At 42.2% G+C, this 22188-nt stretch overlaps 1 protein-coding gene across 24 annotated transcripts in view; it reads right to left on the reverse strand.

The window, feature by feature from the left end:
- The window catches only part of TRDN (triadin), a 305901-nt gene that overhangs the window by 87074 nt on the left and 196639 nt on the right, over positions 1-22188 (reverse strand). The window lies entirely within an intron of this gene.

The raw sequence follows: 22188 nt of genomic DNA on the forward strand, positions 1-22188 counted from the left end.
ATTATTTTAAAAATTTTAAATTGTTGTGACGTTTTAACTTTTTGGTTTTTGTTTTAACTAATGTTTTGCTTTTTAATGTTGCAAACCGCCCAGAGACATAAGTTTTGGGCAGTATAAAAATATGTTAAATAAATAAATAATAAATAAAATGAAGCTTTGGAGCATGTACTACTACTACTATTATGAATATTTATATACTGCTTTTCAACAAAATTTTCCAAAGCAGTTTATTAGAGAGAGGGAGAGGGACAGAGTCTATCAATGGCTACTAGTCGGAGGGCTGTGGGCCACCTCCAGCCTCAAAGGCAGGATGTCTCTGAGTACCAGTTGCAGGGGAGTAATGGCAGGTGAGAAGGCATGCCCTCAACTCCTGTCTGTGGCTTCCTGCGGCATCTGGTGGGCCACTGTGCGAAACAGGATGCTGGACTAGATGGGCCTTGGGCCTGATCCAGCAGGGCTGTTCTTATGTTCTTATGAGAGGGAGAGAGAAATATGGCCCCGTGTCCCCTAAGGGCCCACAATAAAAATAAACATAAGATAGACACCAGCAACAGCCACTGGAGAGACGCTGTGCTGGGGTTGGATAGGGCCAGTTGCTCTCCCTCTGCTAAATAAAGAGACTCACCACTTTAAAAAATGTGTCTCTTTGCTCAGTTTGCAGGGACTAACTGTAATGTAAAATTAATTACAGTTTGGAGGGACTAACTATAATGTAAAATAATTAAAAATAATTAATGTAAAATCAAATAATTGTAGTGTAAAATAACTGTAATGTAAAATAATTTGAAAGTATGCAGAGTATATTTTAAGTATATGTACAATACCTTTTATTCACAACTCATTAATACCTGAAGCTGCCTTATACTAAGTCAGGCCAGTGGACCATCTATGTTACCATGAGAACCTGTTTGGGGGCTCCATGGAACATCCCTATACCTAGTTTGGGGCTACTCGCTGGTATTTCCCACATTTTGCTGCTCAGCTCCCATGGGACCATGAGATCTCCATTTTTGATTTGCATGAGCTAACTGATAGGGCATGCCACTTGGCGTGTAGCCTGGGATGATAGTTCTCAGATCAAGTTTAATTTCAGGACTTCAGGAGAATCTCCCTACACTCGGCTCTCTGGTTAGAGAGAGGAATGCCAGAGCAGACATGAGTTAATCAGCACTATCCTTTTCAAATGTTACCCAAGAATTTTGCCCCCCTATGTTGGCACAACAGATCAGTTCATAATATCACCTCCTCAGGAAGGTCCGATAAGATAGCAGGTCATCTCCTCTGCTAACAAGAATGTTAATGATTGGCTCAGGGTGAGGGAAGCTAGCTTGTTTACATTTTTGAATTTTAAAATTTTATTAGTTTTACAATATCTTAACAATCCAATTACATTTAATTAAGTAAATATTGATTTCCCACTTACCAGTCTGCACGGTTCATATTAGCTATTCAAATCTACCATTGCTATAATAATTCAAAACATATGTAATCCACATTGCAAACTCGATTTTACCCTGCCCAACCTGCTGTTGTTACTAAATTTCAAACCCTGCTGAAAGGTCCATATTGGAAAAATAGTTCTTTAAGTAAAGTAAGTATGGTTCCCAATCTTCTTTGAAACATTCCAAGTTTTCATCCCTTATGAGTGCTGTAAGTTTTGCCATCTCAGCGTATTCCAAACTTTTTATCAACCAATCTTCTTTTGTGGGCATTTTATTATCTTTCAATTTCTGCACATATGCTATTCTAGCTGCCGTGGCTGCATACATAAAAAATGTTAAGTTTCTTCTGGAGAACTCTTCTTGCGTTATTCCCTGCAGGAAGGATTCTGGCCTCTTACGAAATGTCATTTTAAAAAATTTCTTCAGCTCATTATATACCATATCCCATATCCCTTCCCGCATGACCACCACATATGAAAAAAGGTTCCTTCACATTGTCCACATTTCCATTTGTTTGGAACATTTTAATACATTAATGCTAATTTTTTCGGTGTCAAATACCACCTGTACATCATCTTATAATAATTTTCTTTTAAAGTATAACATGCAGTGAACTTTAAATCAGTTTTCTATAATTTTTTCCAAGCTGCCATATTTATATTATGATCCACATCTTGAGCCCATTTTATCATAGTCGTTTTAACCACTTCATCTTTTGTCTCCTCCAAAAGCAACAACTTATACATCTTAGAGACTAATTTTTCATCATTTTCACACAATTCCTTCTCAGATTTTGACATTTGATCCTCAAATCCAACTTTAAGATCCTTCTTGTTAATTTCGTTTAGCTGATGATACTAAAACCAGTTACCAAATTTTGTACTTCGATTAGGTTTTTAAATTTACAGCCCCTCTCTTGAAAACATAACAAGTCCCTATAGGTACCCCATTCAGATTGCATATTTATCTCTTTACGTGCCAAAGCTTCAATCGGGGATACCCATAACGGAGTTTTAGATTCCAGCCATTTTTTTGTATTTTACCCACACTCCCATTAGACTCCTTCTTACATAGTGATTAAGAAAGTCTTTATGCACTTTACTTTTGTCATACCACAGATATGAATGCCATCCAAACCTTCTATCAAATCCTTCCAGATCAAGTATTCTGGGATTTCTTAATGTTATCCATTCTTTTAACCATGTCAAACAAGCAGCATCAAAATACAACCTTAAATCTGGCAGGGTAAGACCACCTCTTTCTTTAGCATCAGTTAAATTTTTAAATTTAATTCTTGGCCTTTTCCCTTGCCAAACAAATTTGGTTATGTCCTTTTGTCATTGCTTTAAACAGGTTAACGTATTAATTATAGGAATAGTCTGGAAAAGAAACAACATTTTAGGTAGAACATTCATCTTCACAACTGAAATTCTTCCCATTAAAGATAAGTTCATTCTAGTCCATCTTTGCAAATCAATTTTTACTGTATTCCATATTTTAGTATTATTATTTGAAAACAACAAATATTTTTTGTTTGTCAACCAGACACCCAAGTATTTATTTTTCTTCTCCACTTTCAATTTGCTTATTTCATAAAGTCTATCATTGGATTTCTGGTCTATATTTTTTGTCAACACCTTCATTTTACTCTTATTTATATAAAACCCAGCCAGTTGGCCAAATTGTTCTATTTTTTCCAAGAGCCTTCCGATCTTCTCTAATGGATTTTCTAGAAAAAACACCACATCATCCGCAAAGGCTCTAAGTTTATACTCCTGTTTCCCTACTTTCAGCCCTTGTATTTGTTCAGCTTCTCTAATATTTCTACAAAGCACTTCCAGAACTACTATAAAAAGTAATGGGGAAAGTGAACAACCTTGTCTAGTTCCCTTTTGTATTTTACAATTATCTGATAGTCCCCATTTATAATAATTTTAGCATATTGTTCCGAATATATTGTCTTAATGGCCCTAATAAAATTATTACCAACTCCCATTGCATCCAGTAGCCTCCACATAAACTGCCAGGAAACATTGTCAAATGCTTTCTCTGCATCCAGAAAGATCATGGCTATCTGTTTATCACTGTGTTTTTCAAAACACAAAAACAAACAAACAAACAAAACATGCTTATTTACATTTTAGTCACTACCAAGTATTCTAAAAAGACATGAGATAAACCCTGATGTGTCAATTTCATTTCTCCCTGCACGGGTCTTTTACATCTTTGTTCAAAAAGTCCACTCCTCACAATTGAATAGGACAATGCTTTGTCCTGTCTTTTGTCCCTATTGATAGCTAGCGGCAATCAGCATAATGTCTTCAGGCAACATTTTACCTACAAGATACAATCATTCAATGTGTCTCTACCCCAGATTCACCAGGTGTTTCTTCCTCGGATCCACAGCTGCTTTTCACTACGCCTTGGCACTGGTACCTCCAACTTTACCTGCCTTGACTCCCGCTTTCCACTTCCAGCCCAGCTCCTTTTCCTAACCCAGTCTGTGCAGCACTATCGGCTGCAAGCCTGCTCCCTGGGATCCTGCTCCCACCTTCCTGCCTACCTCGGAGGAGAGAAGCTCCTCAGTAATGACCAAGCCACAAGGCTTGTAGCTAATTTACCTGCTGGTTTTACCACACCCCGTTGGAAAGATTGAGGTAGTAGCTAACTCCTGCTCAAACCTCTCACTCCCTTTCCTCTTACTACTTTTAAAACCTAACACCTGTTTCTCCCTTGTCAGCCTTGAGTGAACTTAATTCGGAAACTCAAGTCAAATTACCTCCTTGTGAGCAGTAACATAGTCCTTTTAAATCTCTTAATCTTGCTAGTTGAATATAGTTGCTCATTAACCATTATATTATCTTCCTGTACCCCTAAAAACACTCAAATCAACCTTATTCTGTTTTTGAACTGTAACCTCTCTGTTCAGTTGTTTCCATGTCCAGAGCTATTCTGAGGTGCTGGGACTGCTCCATTCAAGCGTGCCAGTTCCCCCACACAAGCCTAAAACGTAGTCAGGGGTATCTGCCAGTTCCTGTAGGAGCAGTTCCATTAACATCTAGTCCAGTGCTGCCTGCTCTGTCTGGCAGAGGCTCTCTAATGATGCAGGAAGAAGATTTTTCTCAACATGAACTAAGAGCCATTTCTAAGTGAAAACATGGGGCATTCAACTTGAGACCTTCTGCATACAAAGTACTGTATGTGCTCTATCATTGAATGATGGCCCCTCTCCATTAGGGAATAACCACAACAAGTTGGGTATCTGGGATGAAATGAAGAGGCACAGGGCACACACATCTGCAGGCAAGAGTTCTAGTCATGCTTGAACCAAGGGGTGTGCACAAAACCGGTTTGCATGGTTCAGTTGGAGTCTGAGCTGGACCCAAACCAAACTGGGCATGTCAGTTTTGCCTCCCGAACAGAGCCCCCCCCCCGCCAGCTTGGCTCAAATTCTAGCTGGTTTAGGGTTCTATGGGTTTCCCCCTCACAAAATAGCAACTCACTGCCTCTGCGGGGTGTGTGTGTGTGTGCTGCTGTGGCTGCGGGGGGGGGGTCCTCCAAATGGGCAGGGCACATGCACAGTGGCCTTCCAAATGGCCACTGCCATCTCAGAAAGGGCAAAATGTTCCAAAAATGGCCCAAAATGGTCCAGGGGAGACTGTGGGTAGGGCAGTGGGGAGAGGGGGAACTGCCGGAGACCCTTCCACCACCGCAGCACCCCCAGAGACAGTGAGTTGTTTAATTTTTTTTTTTTAAAAAACCGCATAGAACCCCTTAACTGGCCCCAAGCTGGCCCGGGGGGGGGGCGGGGTTGGCTCAAACTTAAGCTGAGCTGGGCCTGGTCTGACTCAAGAGTGAGCCCTTGAACTGGACCAGTTCAATGGTGAACCATCTCGAGATCGAGCCAGTTCACACATCCTCACAAAAGCCCTGGCATTTCTCTTTTAGAAAGTAATGCCCCATCCTCCAATTCTTTGTTTTTATTGGATGGAGACTTTTTCCTTCGGAATGTTTTTCCACTATAAAGAGCCTTAGTACCCTTTCTGAAAGGTTCCTACTAATGTCCTTTCTTTGATCAAAAGCAATAAAAAGCCTCGAAATTTCAAGGGGAAACTCATTTATACTTGGGTGTATGTACATTGCTCTCTGGACTAAAAATATTTCTGGGTTAATCTGCTGCCTCTATTAGCATGTTTTCCAGGAATCACTTCAAAGCATGCTAATTACCACATTGAAATGAAATTAATCATAAAGCAGCTTTCGGCCATGGGGGTCTGCTGAAGCATTCACAAAACACTTTATAGTTGCCAGATATGGAAATTTTAAAAGGTGTCACTTGTGGATGATTTGAATCATTTATCACAATAATCTGCTATTACCAGAAGCTATAAAAGCTGACTACACCAGCAATATTATATGTAGGAGAGCAGATGTGATCTACAATTAAATATTCCAAGCTTTTAAAAGAAAATATATTCTCATACAGGTGCATATCTTGATTTATTTTAGTTAAAGAATATCATTTTCTAGATACCTTCACATACTTAAAACATCAGTAGCTCAGGCTGTAATCATTTCAATGCTGACTTATTTTTATTTTTCAAAGTTAACTTCCTGATTTTCTAAGAGGTGCAACACATGTTGGATAAGGAAGCAAGTGGCCACATATTGAATGAGCTCCCATGCAGTTTTATGTGTAGCACATAATGTTTTCAGGGAGGTTTATGAAAAACTATAACCACCCTAATGCCACACTTGCTGGTTCACCCTCTTAGCTCCCTGCATGTGTGTGTCTGAGCATTGGCATAGCTAACACATGGGAGTCCTTTATTTGCCTCCTAGCATGTGGAGCACCGGAGGCCCATGCTGTGTGCGTGCTCTTCATTTACCCCAGGTAGTGGGGACCAGTGGGTAGCATGCTCTTTGCATGTGCCATCCCATTCACTCTCTGCCACCTCCACCCACTTCTGCCTCTCCTCTCTGCCTCCTCCTCTTTCTATCTCCTCCTTCTTTGCTGCCACCTGCACTGTTTACTTCCACAGGAAGCACTTGCAAGTGATATGTGGTGTGACAGCAGGAGGAGAGAGATAGACAATGAGAGCAGAGGTGGCAGTGAGAGTGTGGTTGGAGGTGGAGGTGGCATGAGCGTCCAGGTGGTCAGAGTGGGGGAAGCAGAACGGGCCCCTGGGCAATGGGCCCCTGGTGTTTTCAATGAACACCCTTGAGCATCCGTAGCTTTGCCCCTTCTCCTGAGTACACAATCACTTCCTTATTCACCTGCTGGTGCATCAGGATGTTGGTATTAAAATAGGCAGGTACTGTAATGAACTGTCTGTACTAAACTATAAAGATATTTGTGAGAAGTGCCATCTTTATCTAAAATATACTAAAATATCCCCGTGCTTCAGAACATATTTCTTGAAAGGAGCTGGTTTAATTATAGTTCGTATCCATTATTACACATAATGTTATATTGTTTTTAAAAAAGAAAAACAGTGGCTGACATTCTGCCATTTTTGTAATCATTAGTAGAACAGCATTGTGCTGTTCAATCATTATGACAGGTGGGATGAATCTTGGGGCAATGTGCACATTGTAAGGAGCCCTTGGAGTTCAGTGTGTCACCTTGCACTCTCTGATTGGAATTCTTGGTGCAGGGCAAGCTTCTCACTGTCAAGGATGGAGGGTACCATCATCACAGTAATATCCACTACTGTAGCAGTTAACTTTTCATATAAGAGAGAATAGCCAATAGATACAAATAAACCTTCTTCATACAAATGAACCTTCTTCATGTCCTGCTTGGGCCCAAAACTTGAGAATCAAGGCTTCTCCTAAATACATAACCCCACTCCTTAATCCTCATCCAGGATTCTGTTTCTTGGTTATGCTGACCTATAATAGACTCTTGGGAACTGGGCTTATATACATATATGAATGTATGCATTATACTGTGTATTGATTGATTGATTGATTGATTGATTGATTGATTGATTGAGTGCCACCAAGTCGGTGTTGACTCTTAGCGACCATATAGATAGATTCTCTCCAGGATTATCTGTCTTCAACTTGGCCTTTAAGGTCTCTCAGTGGTGCATTCATTGCTGTCGTAATTGAGTCCATCCACTTTGCTGCTGGTAAAAGAGGGAAATTTTATACCAGGGATGTAGGAAGTCCACCGGCAAGGTCCCCCAGCAGCCCCCACCCTATTGCAAATTGGTGTGTGCATGGACCAGCACACACATGTGCATGCCCTGATCATGACCCCACTAGGGTGTGGCCAGTATCAGGAGCATACTTAGACCAACTCAGACCCAATTCTCCCCAGACAGTTCCCAGACAATGCTGGCATGAAGCTCTGGTTGGGGAGAATCAGGAATTGGGCTAAGTGATCCTGCTCCTAATACTGGCCACACAGCCTGCATCTGACGGTGATGCAGGGAGTTGGGCCAATACCAGGAAGAGGGGCTGCTCAGCCCGTCTCTCAATCCTCCCCAGTTAGCACTTCATTCCAGCACTGACTAGCTAGGGGTTTCTTTCTCTGCCTTGCTGGGAGCATGGCAAAGAAATAAGCCTGCAGCCACCCAGTACTGGAATGAAGCACTGGTTGCCAGGAGAGAGGCGCACCTCATGCTCCCAGCCGGTGAGCACTTGGTTTGCTGGCTGGGTGCGGGAGCAGGCAAGAGGGTGCCTTGTAGGAGGGACGATGGGGTGCCAGTGCCCCCCCCAACTCCAGAGGCCCAAGGACTCTCATCCCCCTTGGTCCATTGTACCTATACTCCTGTTTATACAATAAAAACATAATTTAGCTTCTCTGTTTTCAACTGGAGAAGGATTTCCTTTTATTGGTTCTAGAAAAGGAATGCCATGCAAGTAAATACTCTGTTGTTTATTTTAACAAGTAAAAGTTTTAACAAACATGATCTAACAAACATATTCTTATCTGAATGAAGATAAGAATTCTTCATTCTGTATGAAGGAACAGTATGTGTGTATATGTATATATGTATATGAAACTGCAAAACATTGCTTCATTCTTTTACCTCTTTCTAGCACAAGCTGCTTCATTTTACCTCAGGCCTCAATCAACATTCCTTTGAAGCAAACTAGCAGCAACACAGCAGCTGCACATAACATCTAAACTACTCACTGGATGATGAAAATGAAGCCCCCTTCCTACAGCTTTTCATACAACTGTATCCTTAGGTCATTTATCATAACCCACAAGGGTGCTGCTTTACTGCTCTTTCCGAAATCAGTCACTTTGAGCATAAATACATTCTTTTTATTGAAAATTTCAGATCTTGAGCTGGAGAGAATTCCAGATGTAAGGCATGTAATGACTTTACAAGTCTTCTCCCAAAAATGTTTGGCAGGATATGCATTTAGAGTGACTACAGCTTTGACTGTCTAGGAGCTCATAGAAAGGCAGCCATTAAAGTGAGGCTCAAACTGAACACTATTCCATCCATGGTCATTTCAATAATAACTAAAATTTGGAGGTGTTCCTTGGAATAAAAAATAAAAAATAAAAAAATTAAAAATGGCCTCTGAAATGTAGCAATTTTTTTAAAAAACTAAACCAAAAATATTTCTGATACCCCATGCTGATAATCAGAAGTGCTACTTTCCAAAGTTTATTCTGAGCACACTGAGTTCAGGTAGGCATGAGCTCAACAATACAACATGACTTGTCCACAGATTCATATAATGAGGAGTGTGTACCTGTACATCTCCTCTCCATCTGACATGTAGTCTTCCTGCTGAAAAATCATGGCAGGGGTGGTGCAGGATGGAACATTCAGCTACCCTTCACTGCATGACTGAAATACTACTTTGTAGTATTTGTAGCTCCGTTGTGTGGTGATCATGTGGTGGGATGATGGCACACCACCTGGAAAGCAGATATATGCACACCTGTTTCCTCCATGTAATGGAGGAGCCATTCAGATGTATGGTCCAAAGCAGCTCAGGGTATTTGGACAATTAGCGTTTAGGTAATGGGAAATGACTTGACTAGCAAGCCAGAGGTTGCCAGTTCGAACCCCTGCTTGTATGTTTCCAAGACTATATTGTCACAAACACCTATATTGGGCAGCAGCGATATAGGAAGATACTGAAAGGCATCATCTCATACTGCACGGGAGATGGCAATGCTGAACCCCTCCTGTATTCTACCAAAGACAACCACAGGGCTCTGTGGTCACCAGGACTCAACACCAACTCGACTACACACTTTACCTTTACTTTAATAGACATTCAGCTGGATTTGCAGGGAATGTATCTGGCCATCAAGAAACCAGTTCATTTTAACAGTTTTGCAACACCCATGGATTTTAAATAATTCTACTGTAAAACACAGCATGCCATGAATCCCTTAACACTGCAAGCAACACTTTTTTGTACCATCCATGTCTAATGAAGCTTTTATCCAAGTGTTGTGACAAACTGTATTTCAGTAGTTACCAATGAACCATTTTGCATCTCTTTGCATGTTTGTGAGCAAAAAAGGGGGCTTGATCCTTTTATTATAAGGGCTGGCATATTAGCACCAATCAAATTTGCCTTTGCTGTTATAAACAAATCAGAATAATGTTGCTGTAACATCTAAACAAACTGGCTTACATTACACACATGTATAGGTGTGAGCAGTGGTCAAGCCACCAACATCCCCTTGCATAGTATGTAAGCCATTGCCTGCTTTACTTGCACTTTGCATTATTTCCATCTGATAATTCATTTATTTCATTTACTTTCTTTACATCCGAAATTAAATGTCTGGGCAAACCAGTTGCTATATAGTTCTATCTGACCCCATGCCTTGCAGCATGCTAGAATCCCCCAAACTGCCAGGATTTTCATCTGTGTACATAGAACATGATGGGCCACTCCAGTTGGCCTCCATCTTATCATCTTGGGCTTCAGTGCAGGCTACAGCTGCTGCTAGGGTGACAGCCTGGCTGAGCCCATATGGAAATTCCTTTCAAATGAACCGGTGCCTTGATGGGGGTACTCCAGAAAAGACCATCTGACAGCAGCATTTTTTCAATGCTTGGGAAGTGGGATAACTGCATATACAAATGTGCCTCAGCCTAAACTGAAAAGTATGTAAAGAATTAATGTTCCCTGACAGTTATTACAACTTTTCACTGGTACACAATATAGAGTTCTGATGATCTGAAATGCTAGAATTTAAGCTTATGCAATTCAGGAGGGAAGGAGGGAAGGCGAGAGATAAATACTTTCCCCCCATTTTTAAAATTCATTCTTGCAATGTACTCTCTTACAGACTTACTGCAAATGGATTGCTGCTGATCTAACTAAAGTCTTTCTGACTTTCTGCTCAGACTCAACAGATTAATCAGTACTTCCACTTACATGGGTATATAAATCTAGCATAACCACACTGGCTTCAGAGCTTCCAAGAAACCAGATAAGCAGACCTAGATACAGTATGTCAGCCATATGTGTGAAATCATTTCCTGCACATTTGACACATTAATGGGAGCTTTTAAACCAATACATCATGCATGGATTGTACTTAATGTTCCATTTCCTGCCCCTAGCAAAGTGTTCAAATGTGTTAAAATAAAAGAAGCAGCAGGTGGCACAAGATGCCTGAAAAATAGCTTCTCCTCATAGTACTTTAATCAAGAGCCCATTCTTAGCATAGCCTATATCCAGATAGCAGATGTGCCAGACTTCAGATACTTGTTGCTAAACAATGCACTTTATTTCTGCCAAAGGATTTAAAAGCCAGCCAAATACCTGACACAAGCCAAGAATAAACCAAAATTAAATCATATCCATTGCCATTTCTGTTCCAGGGCCACAAAACTCAAAGTTTGAGTATGATGGCCAAATTATATTAAATATTAAATAATATTTAATATTTAATGTTAAGTAATATGAAATGTATCAGAGTACAGTTACAGGCTTACATTTACTTGTGAGTAGCAGATGCATGCGGGGTTGTAACTTGTATTAAGCATACTTGTATTGCAGCATGGAGGCAAATTTAACTTGTTACTTGTGTTGTTTACCCATGAAAGTTAGCCCTCCAATGAATATTTAACCCTGAAAGTCCCATGGTAGCAAATGGCACTTTCAGATTTGGGTGGCATTCAGAAGCTTTGTAAGAACTCATTTTATTTGAGGCTGGTCAATTATATGGTCAAGACTTTGTGGGAGGGATTATTATGCTTACACTGGTTTAACTGGATTTTAATTGGAGTTTTGCAGGCAATTTGAATCTATGAGGATCTGGAGCCCAGGAATGCAGTAGGTCATGCTTTTTAAATCTTTCCAATAATTTGGTTTTTGTGTGATTTTCAGTCATTTCAATCTATGATATGTGAAGCCTTGGTAATAGGGTAGACATACGTTTTAAATGCTTGCACTCCAGCTCAGTGATTTGCTGTAGGCATCAGGTCAGTGATTTGCTGATACACATCTAGAACTTTCCTTGTGCCCAAGAGTATTTCTGTTCTGTTCAAAGGTCAGTTGAGCTTTGGGAGCTGCCCTTCCACTGAAGTGAATGGGAACCTTCCCACTGGTACAGAAGCTCTATTGCTGTGCACTGGAGAGCAAGTAGGAATCTTGAGCAGGATTGGTTATAGGCATCTTTGGCCTTGAGACAAACTATATACAGCCAGCACAACAAGGTCTCTGTGGTTTTTTGTTTTGTTTTCTTTTAATGCAGACAGCATTTTTTGTGGTGATTTGTGTGGGGTGATCTGGATTAGAACCATGGTGGATGCTTTGATCCTTTCCCAAATCCACAGTCCCAGTCCAGATCAAGCCCAGCCCCCTGCACTGCTTGGAAAGGAAGCTTCCATTTGTGCATATCTGCTATTTTCATTTTTGAAAACAAATGCACATGCCCCACTCTTGCAGTCTGTGCATCAGAAAATTATAATGAAGAAACAGACCAAGCTGATGTTATCTTGTTTTAACATACCAAAATCCTGATGCTGCTGAGTGACCTTACATAATTACATCACAAATAGAACCCATGTGAAGTACTCTTGAATATGGTTCCATAAACCTTTTCTTAGGTCAAAAGCATTCCTCACACCATAGAGCTCTTCTCACAATTGGACAGAAGAGCTTGTGGGCAGGCTGCGGAGAAGGCGGGTTTAGCCTACCTCCCCCCACCCACCCAGACGAAAGGTGACTCCCACTTCAGCTCCTGGGGTCTGGGTGCTGGGACATACCACTGTGCATTGCCCCACCCCCAGAGCCCCAATAATTTATTTATTTTATTTTAATTTATTTTACATTTTATATTCCGCTCTTCCTCCAAGGAGCCCAGAGCGGTGTACTACATACTTAGGTTTCTCCTCACAACAACCCTGTGAAGTAGATTAGGCTGAGAGAGAAGTGACTGGCCCAGAGTCACCCAGCTAGTTTCATGGCTGAATGGGGATTTGAACTCGGGTCTCCCCGGTCCTAGTCCAGCACTCTAACCACTACACCATGCTGGCAAGTGCATGGTGCATTACTGGGATCCCCCTTCCCCCATGTGTGCCAGCCACTGACACACAATTAGAAAAATGCTGTTAAGGGAGTGCTTGCTTCCTTGACCACATTTATCAAGGGAGTCTACTTAGGTGGGTTTGCCACATATCTAATTGCATTCACTTTGCATATATACACCAGGGCTGTGCATCATTTTAGCTATATAAAGGTACAATCTACAGTTCTTAGAAGACAATAGAATGTATACACTAATGAAAAGGATAAATTCCCATGCTGCATTGGCTACATGATAATTACAGTGATTGCTTTGTAATCTGAATGGCAAGGATGTGGTCTTCTATAATGTCAAGCAATTGCTTAGCAACTGAAAACCAACTGGTAGGTTTCATTATAATTTGGACTCATCATAGGACCTTGGCCTGTAACAAAGGTAATCATTTGCTCAGACAATTTCTTATTAAGGTCAAAAGAGGGACATTCCTTCCATCTGTAAAAGCCAAAAGCTAAATCAGGTTCAAATTTACAACAGAAATAAAGAAAGGATCGCTCATTTATAAATTAAAAAAGAGATGAAAACCTACAGATTTTATTGATGATAATAATGATGATGATGATGTTTGACTGCTTTCTGCTTGGACTTTTATTTTGCAGTAGTCCCTAAAGATTCTTCTAAAAGGGTAAGGTAGTATATACTGAGTTTGTTAACTATCACAGAAGACTATGCAATAATTATGGGTTCCAGATAGAGTATTATATCCCAAGCTGTTTCATTAAATCAACATACATACTTTGATCATTTAAAAAAAACCTTATGAAAAATGTACATTCTATGCCACACCTTCAGCTCGTCAGATTCTGCTTATTATGTTTTTCTGATTATATGCATCTGTGAACAAACAGGGGACTGATCCATAATAAACTGAAATAACAGCTTACTAGGTCTCTGTAAAACCTTGGACCTTGAAATGGGGCCCACCCAAAGAGGGCTGATATGGTCCAGTTCTATCTAGTTCAACCTGTACTGGACAGTGAAAATCACATACACATGCAGAGCTGCTATTTGTCCCATTAGAAAAGACATAAGTGCAGGCTAGTTGGGTTGGGAGGTAAATTTCATATCATACAAAATGTTGGCCAAGTTCTTTTTCTAAAGCACCAGGATGTTGTAAAACAGAGGTACTGAGACATCTTCAGCTGAGAAATTAACAGTACTATGTTGCATCTTGAAATCTTGTTGCGATGCATTTGCAATTAACATTGCCTTTATACTTATGGAGTATATTGGGATGTGCAAAAATCAAAATCTATTATTCAATTTGAAGTTGAATCTAGTCGCAGACCTCCCTGATATGTCAAAAGCAGCTGGCTTGGCCAGCTGACTCAACAAATGCCTCCAATTTGACCTGAATCCATTCGGGTGAATCGGGTGTCATTTTGAGGCCCATTTTGCTGGGGAAAATGGGCTTCAAAATCACACTTCTTTTGGGAGAGAGGTGGATTACCAATTGGGATCAGCAGGTAGACCAGCTCTCTAAGGCACACTAATGCACCAAGTCCGGAGCAGAGAGTTGGTCTACCTGCCTATCCCAACTGGTAGACCAACTCACCCCAGAAAACCAGGAGAGCTGGTCTACCAATTGGGATTGTCAGGTAGACCAACCCTCCACCTGCCTAACGAGGCTGCAGAGAAGCTGAATGGGTTCTCTTCATCAGTTTTCCTGGTGGTGGATACTGACCATATATCCTCTCTGGAACTGAGCTTCTCAAGTTTGGAGGCTTAAGAACTGGGCCAATTTGAGGTGAAAAGGGAAGATGTTCTAAACTTGTCCCCTTAGCTAAGCGGGGTCTGCCCTGGTTGCATATGAATGGGAGACTAAAATTGTGAGCACTGTAAGATATTCCCTTCAGGGGATGGGGCTTCTCTGGGAAGAGCAGAAGGTTCCAAGTTCCCTCCCTGGCTTCTCCAAGATAGGGCTGAGAGAGATTCTGCCTGAAACCTTGGAGAAGCTGCTGCAAGTCTATGTAGATAATACTGTGCTTGATGGACCTATGGTCTGACTCAGTATATGTCAGCTTCCAATGTTCCTGTGTCTTGAAAAACTAAAAATTTACAAACTGCCTGGACCACATGGCATCCACCCAAGAGTTCTGAAGTAACTCAAATGTGAAATTGTTGATCTCCTAGCAAAATTATGTAACTTGTCCCTACAGTCAGACCCTATACCAGCGAACTGGAACGTAGCTAATGTAACTCTGATTTTAAAAAAGGGATCTGTGGAGATGCGGGAAACTACAGGTCGGTTAGCTTAACTTCTGTGCTGGGTAAATCGATGGAAAGCATAATTAAGGACAAAATTATGAAACTTATAGAAGAACAGGTGTTGCTGAAGGAGAACCAGCTTCTGCAAGGGCAAGTCTTCCCTCACTAAGCTTTGGAGTTCTTTGAGAGTGTCAACAAGTGTGTGGATAAAGCTGATCCAGCTGACATAGTATACTTGGATTTCCAAAATGCTTTTGACAAAGTTCTTCACCAAAGGCTCTTGTGTAAACTTAGCAGTCATGGGATAAGGGAATAGGTTCATGTGTGGATTGGTAACTGGTTGAAAGACAGGAAGCAGAGGGTAGGAATAAATGGACAGTTTTCACAATGGAGGGAAGTAAAATGGAGGGAAGTTAAAAGTGGGGTCTGCCAAGGATATGTATTGGGACCAGTGCTCTTTAACTTGTTCATAAATGATCTAGAAGTTCAGGTAAGCAGTGAAGTGGCCAAATTTGTAGATGACACTAAATCCAAAACAGATTGTGCGGAGCTCCAAAAGGATCTCTCTCTCATAATGACACATTACCTGGTTGTCTGCGTGGCCCCATGGAGTCTGGTGGGGCATCAGGGAGTGCAGCATCCCTCTTTGGGGCTTCTGTCTTCCCTCTAGAAAGTGGGGTTGAGATGGTTCCAGAGCTGTCAGGTCCGGGTGGGTTGAGCAGGTGAGGCAAGGAGAGCTGCAGGGAACAGCCCTGGTGGGGCCGACATGGTGGGAGAAGCAGGAAGCAAGACCATGGAGGGGTGGGGCTTGGAGTAGGCTTTATACCCTGTCAGCTCTGTACTAGGGCATTGAAAGCCAAGGCAACCAATGATGAGGGCTGCTCTTGAACGTGGGAGTCGGAATTCCCCAGGAGCATTTCCAGATGGGAGTTTTAGGTTGGAATGGAGAGTGCACATTTGCACATTGGCAGGATTTGTGCCAAAGTCTGTGCGAGATATTGGGGAGCCCTTTGCACATAATTCGGGTTTTTCAACGTGTGTTAGGGCTTAGCCCAATTTATGTCCAGGATTTTAAAAAATCAACTTTTTGTATCGGTTTTTATGGACAAATTCAAATTTGCAGTAAAGCCTTCTGTTTGGGAAAGCTCCTGGAGTTGGAACTGTCTAAGCATAGTGAGCCAGGTACATAGGAACATAGGAAACTGCCATATACTGAGTCAGACCATTGGTCCATCTCGCTCAGTATTGTCTTCACAGACTGGCAGTGGCTTCTCCAAGGTTGCAGGCAGGAATCTCTCTCAGCCCTATCTTGGAGAAGCCAGGGAGGGAACTTGGAACCTTCTGCTCTTCCCAGAGCGGCTCCATCCCCTGAGGGGAATATCTTGCAGTGCTCACACATCAAGTCTCCCATTCAGATGCAACCAGGGCAGACCCTGCTTAGCTATGGGGACAAGTCATGCTTGCTACCACAAGACCAGCTCTCCTCTCCTGGAGAGACTAAGGTGATGAAGTAACCTCCTCCCTGACTTACCTGAAGGCTGAACTTGGCTGTTCTATCCCCAGGATTTTGGAGTCAAAAAGGGACATGAACAAACCTCCTCCCCCTAGAGCGTGATACTCTCCTAACTTGCTGAATGGGTGACAAAATGGCAAATGCAGTTCAATGTAAGCAAGTCTAAAATGATGCATATTGGAGCAAAAAAACCCAACTTCAGTGACTGACCAGGGAGAGCTTGGAGTCATGGTAGACAGCTTGTTGAAAGTGTTGACTCAGTGCACGGCAGGTGGGGAAAAGGCAAATTCTATGCTAGGGATCATTAGGAAGGGGGTTGGAAATAAACATACTAAGTTTATAATGCCCTTATACAAATCTATGTATAAGGCTCGACATCGAGCCCGGCTTGTCATTGAGCTGGCCTGGTTTGGGCCACCATCTTTGATTTCTCCACCACCACCACAGCTGCCTCCACTGTTGCCGCCATCCTCAGCACCAGATTTTTAAAGGTAAAAACTAAGTTTTCTCTTACCTCACCCCCACTTTACTTTAGGGAATCCCCCTTTACTTGTAAAGAGGAATCCTAGCCGGTTTACTAGTACTGGATTGTGGAAGTACCGCAAGCCGGTACTAGTAAAAGTACCACAAGCCGGTTCGGCCCAGTTCAATGGCCAAACCAGACCAGACCTGGTTTATCCAAGCCCAAGCCCAGATCAGGCCGGGGCAGTTCAAACCCGGTCTGGATTCAAACCGAAATAGTCTCACGGCCAGCTCACACTTCCCTAGTGACCACATTTTGAGTACTGTGTAGAGTTCTGGTCACCATATCTTAATGAGGACATTGAAGAACTGGGAAAGGTGCAGAAGAGGGCAACCAGAATGATCAGAGGCATCTGCCTTATGAGAGAAGGCTACAGCATCTGGGGCTTCTTTGTTTGGAAAAGAGGCGACTATAGGGAGACATGATAGAGTTATATAAAGTTATGCATGGTGTGGAGAGAGTGGAAAATTTTTTCTCCCTCTCTCAGAACACTAGAACCAGAGGTCATCCCATGAAACTGATGGCCAGGAGATTTAGGACTGACAAAAGGAAATATTTTTTCACACAGTGCATACAGCTTTAAAAGGGGCTTAGACAAATTGATGGAGGACAGGTCTATCAATGGCTACTAGTCTGGTGCCTGTGGGCCATGTCCTGCCTCAGCCTCAGGGGCACAATGCCTCTCAATTCCAGTTGCAGGGGAGCAACAGCAGGAAAGAGGAAGTGGTGATGGCCACTAGCCTGGGTGGCTTTAAAGGGGCTTAGACAAATTCACGGAGGACAGGTCTATCAATGGCTACTAGTCTAGTGGCTATAGGCCACCTCCAACATCAGAGGCAAGATGCCTCTCAATACCAGTTGCAGGGTAGCCAGTTGCATAGCTAGGGGAGAGGGAGCCCGTGTTCACCCCTCACCTCAGCGGATCCTCAGGGTGAGGGAAATAATGAAGGAAATAGGGTGGGGTGGAGCTGGGGCACCTCAGGAGCTGGGGCCCCCGGGTTCTTTGAGCCCATCTGCTCAATTATAGCTACATCACTCCCTTTCAGTCATGCCCTCACCTCTTGCCTGTCAGCTCCCCAGAGGCATCTGGTGGGCCACTGTGTGAAAAGGATGATGGACTAGATAAGCTCTGGGCCTGATCCAGCTGGGCTATTCTTATGTTCTTATGTACACAATCTGCAGAATCATATAGTGCTGCTCTTGCAGAACAAAAGCAGTTCTGTTTGCATATTCCAACATTAAAAGAAGCAGAAGGAACCTTCTGTTTGGTTGTAGAAAGGTGGGATAACACCTACAGTCCTTCTTCTTGACATCCTATATATTGTAATATGGAAGAATACAAACATGCAGCATGCTCTCTCTTTCTCTCTCTTGCTCTCTCTCTCACAGACACTTTCTCTCTCAGAGAGAGAGAGAGAGAGAGAGAGAGAGAGAGAGAGAGAGAGAGAGAGAGAGAGAGAGAGAGATATGCACCTTTGATTGTATAATAGTACATCCTGAAAGAGGCGTACCATATGATTCTGTTGATTTGTATTACTGTACTTCAATCTCATTCCAGCCCACAATCAAAATCAATGATTGTGGATTCTGTTGCAACCTTAAGATTTTTTGTTATCAGCCTTTACCCCTGTGCCCTGTCAGAACTGGAAACAATCATTACATCTTTATAATCCTTTAGCAGACTTGTAGTTTTGTAATAATAAGTTATTGATTTGATTTTTATCTTTGCAGCCAATTAATTATTTGGGTCATTGATGCATTAAAACAAAATGAACCAAAAATAGTGCATAATCTTTTGGCACCCTAGTTAGGAGTTTCAACAGAAGGATTCTGTGAAGTAGTATTATGTCCCTGAAGATATATTCTGCATATCCTGTATCTGAGGGGGAAGAAGCAGATGCTGGAAGATGCCGGGAAGCAGTAGATGAGTCATGAGAAAAGCTTTGTGGGGGCAAGGGAAGAAGTGGGAAGGGATGAAAATGTTCACAGTGCTGAGGGCTAGTTATGAAGGAGGGATGAGTCAGACTCTGTCCGTGAGCAATCTCAGAATTTTAATGCATCAGGGAACCCACATATTCAAAAGACACAATATGTTCTTCTTGTATCCATTGTCATTTTGAAACTACTTCAGCATCCTTATCCAGATCTCTTTTTTATGCTGGGCACTGGGAAGATATCCATGATCATTGCATGAATTCCCTGATCTCTCTTTCTCATAAAATGCTGGCTTGGAATATAGTGATATTTAATAGGGGAAAGCAATAACAAAGTCATATAGAAATATAAAAAGAGAATAGATGTGTTTAGCCACAAGGGGTCACCAAGATGTCTTTTGTGAACAAAAATCAAAGCTATTAACACAACAAATTACATGAGGAAAATGCTGGCATGGGGAGCCACAAAAATGAGTCGCTTAGAGCCCACCCCCCCTTTTCCTGTTCTCTCAAAACATTCAGAAGTTTTAAAATTGTCACAGGACCTTCCTCTTTTATGTGTCTATAAAGCAGAGGAACAAAGGCCAAGTTGTGGGAGAATGGCTTGGCCTTTTCTCCTCATTTAACATGTATCTGTGCCCTTTTGAAAGCTGCAGAGACTGGCATTTAAGCACCACAGTTTTGATGACAATATGCCTTCTATCATGTCATGCCATGCAAAAAGGCAGAATAGAACACAAACAGAACCTTGTTGCTGGAGCCTGTGCCTCTCTGCATGGCTGTTCTAGATGCAGCCACATGGATTTTCTAAGGATGTTACATTACCACCTGGAGCTTTTTCAGACGGTGACTTTACTATGACTACTTTGGGAGGGTGGGTGTGCGTTCACATATCGGCCAGATTTACCCCAACGCCCATGCAATATTTCAAAGAGTGGAAACCCAAATCAAAGAGGGAAACCTGAATCACACATGATTTGGGTTTCCCCCTTCTTATTAGAACCTAGCCCAATTTATGTCCAGGGTAAAAAATATTTTTGCTTCGGAGTATCCTTTATGTCCCAAACTCGCAGTAAAGCCTCATGATAAACCCGTGATAAAGTGTGCTGTCTGAAAAGCACCCTGGTGGCAGAACCATCATGACTATCATGAAGGCCCAGTTCAAAGGACAGACAGGAGACCATAAGGCCGAATGCAGACTATCCAGCCCAAACAAAAAACCAGTCCCACAAAAACCATGTAGAAGTTGCAATACCTTTCTTCTGGAATTGCCCTCCCTCCAGTTTTATTTTTTAAATATTTGTTAAAATACTGATATCCTCCTTTGGACCTTTTTCCTTGTAAGAACAGCACTGTAAGCAAGATGTGGCCTTCATTGTCCCCACCAGCACCCAGACTCCTTCATTTGCTCTTCCCCCTTGTCCCCTACTTTCTATGGGACAAACTTCTGAAAAACGATGCACCCTTATCATTCCTGTATGAGAACAAATGTAAGCATGTATGTCCTGCCTTCCCTGTCTTACACCATCCCACAGAATCCTAATCGTGTGGGGAAGCAGTTAATCAAAATTGCCCCTCACATGCAATTAACTACACTTTAATGTAGCATTTAAATCACATGTGAGCAGCAGTCCTCCAGTGCAATTATGAGTTTGTGGGATGGTGTCCCAAGAGGGAATTGAAGGTGTATGGTTGTTACCAATCTCTCCTTCCCTCTAAAGTGAACTGGCATCCCTCATAGCATGTGAGCTATGTCAATTCTAATGGATTGTCTGAACCAGCCTGAACCAGGAAGGGACCATGGGCATCCAGAGGGAAACTGCAAGAGGGGGGCAGTTGACTCCCCTGGGTTGAGTAAGTTTCCATTGAATTAAATAGGGCATACTTCCAAGAAGGAGTGAAATGGATAGCTGGCTTCCCCCCAACCATCACCCACCCAGAAAAAGTCCCGTGAATGCCCATGAAAGAGACTACAGCTTTAAGGATCTTTCTGTCCCAAAAAGGACCCTCGAGGAGGCTAGAAGCCATTACAAAACAAAAACAATTACAACAACCCCTTCCCACAAATTAAACAGCAATGGCAACAATAAATACAAAAAGTTAAGAAATTATGCAAGAATGACTTAGTGGAAAGCACCTAATATTTCTTAACAGTTACCTCAAGGTGCAGAAACACAAGTCAGTTGTATTTCCGAAGGCAGAGAAAATTCCAATACTTGTCAGGAGTGCAGGGGGTGGGGGAGGAACTGAATTGCCCCTAGATCCCACAAGCTTGAGGGCCCCCAGCATAGTATTACAGCAATTAACATCCAAATGAGTAAAGCCAGAGCACATACAGCATGCTGCAATCCAGATGAAAGCAACTTGTGTGCTCACATGTGAGGGAGGGGGAATTTTGCCAACCTCCCCTTCCATCTGAAGGGAAGGGAGAGGTGCCACCTGAAAATATATAGCCCACAGGAACATGTTTCTGGGTGGTACAGAATACTTTAGAAGGAAGGAGAAATTGGTAAAAATCATATACCCATGTGAGTGCCCGCATTGTTTTAGACTAGAACTTAACATGTTGCATATGTCTGGAAGTTGGGGGGTAGGGTGCAGCAGCAGGTTTTGCTTTCAGTCCTGGATTACTTCTATGAAGTTTGGGAGCCAACACAGAAGGCCCTGTGCCTTGCCCTCACCAGATGCTCCCTGCCTGAAGTGGGATACGGAGCAGGTTATTTCTCAAGACTGAAATGTGCAGGAAAGTTCATATGGGGGAAAGCAGCCCTTTAGATATCTTAGTCCTAAACCACATAGGGTTTTAAAGGTTAAAGCTAGCACTTGGAACTGGGCCTGGCTGGAAACAAATGTGAAGCCAAAAGAGTACCAGGACTTTATTGGAGGTAGGATGCGCAGGGACAGTGTGCTGGTACTTCTTGCCTTCTCTGGCTTTCAGGGTGGGTATGGTGGCTGTCATGGAGAGCACCTGCACTTCTGAATTTGCAACTATACCACTGGATAGTACAGTCTTGCTGTTATACAATCAAAGACTC

This window comes from Hemicordylus capensis, chromosome 1, assembly GCF_027244095.1.
Source record: "Hemicordylus capensis ecotype Gifberg chromosome 1, rHemCap1.1.pri, whole genome shotgun sequence".
Classification (NCBI taxonomy): Eukaryota; Metazoa; Chordata; class Lepidosauria; order Squamata; family Cordylidae; genus Hemicordylus; species Hemicordylus capensis.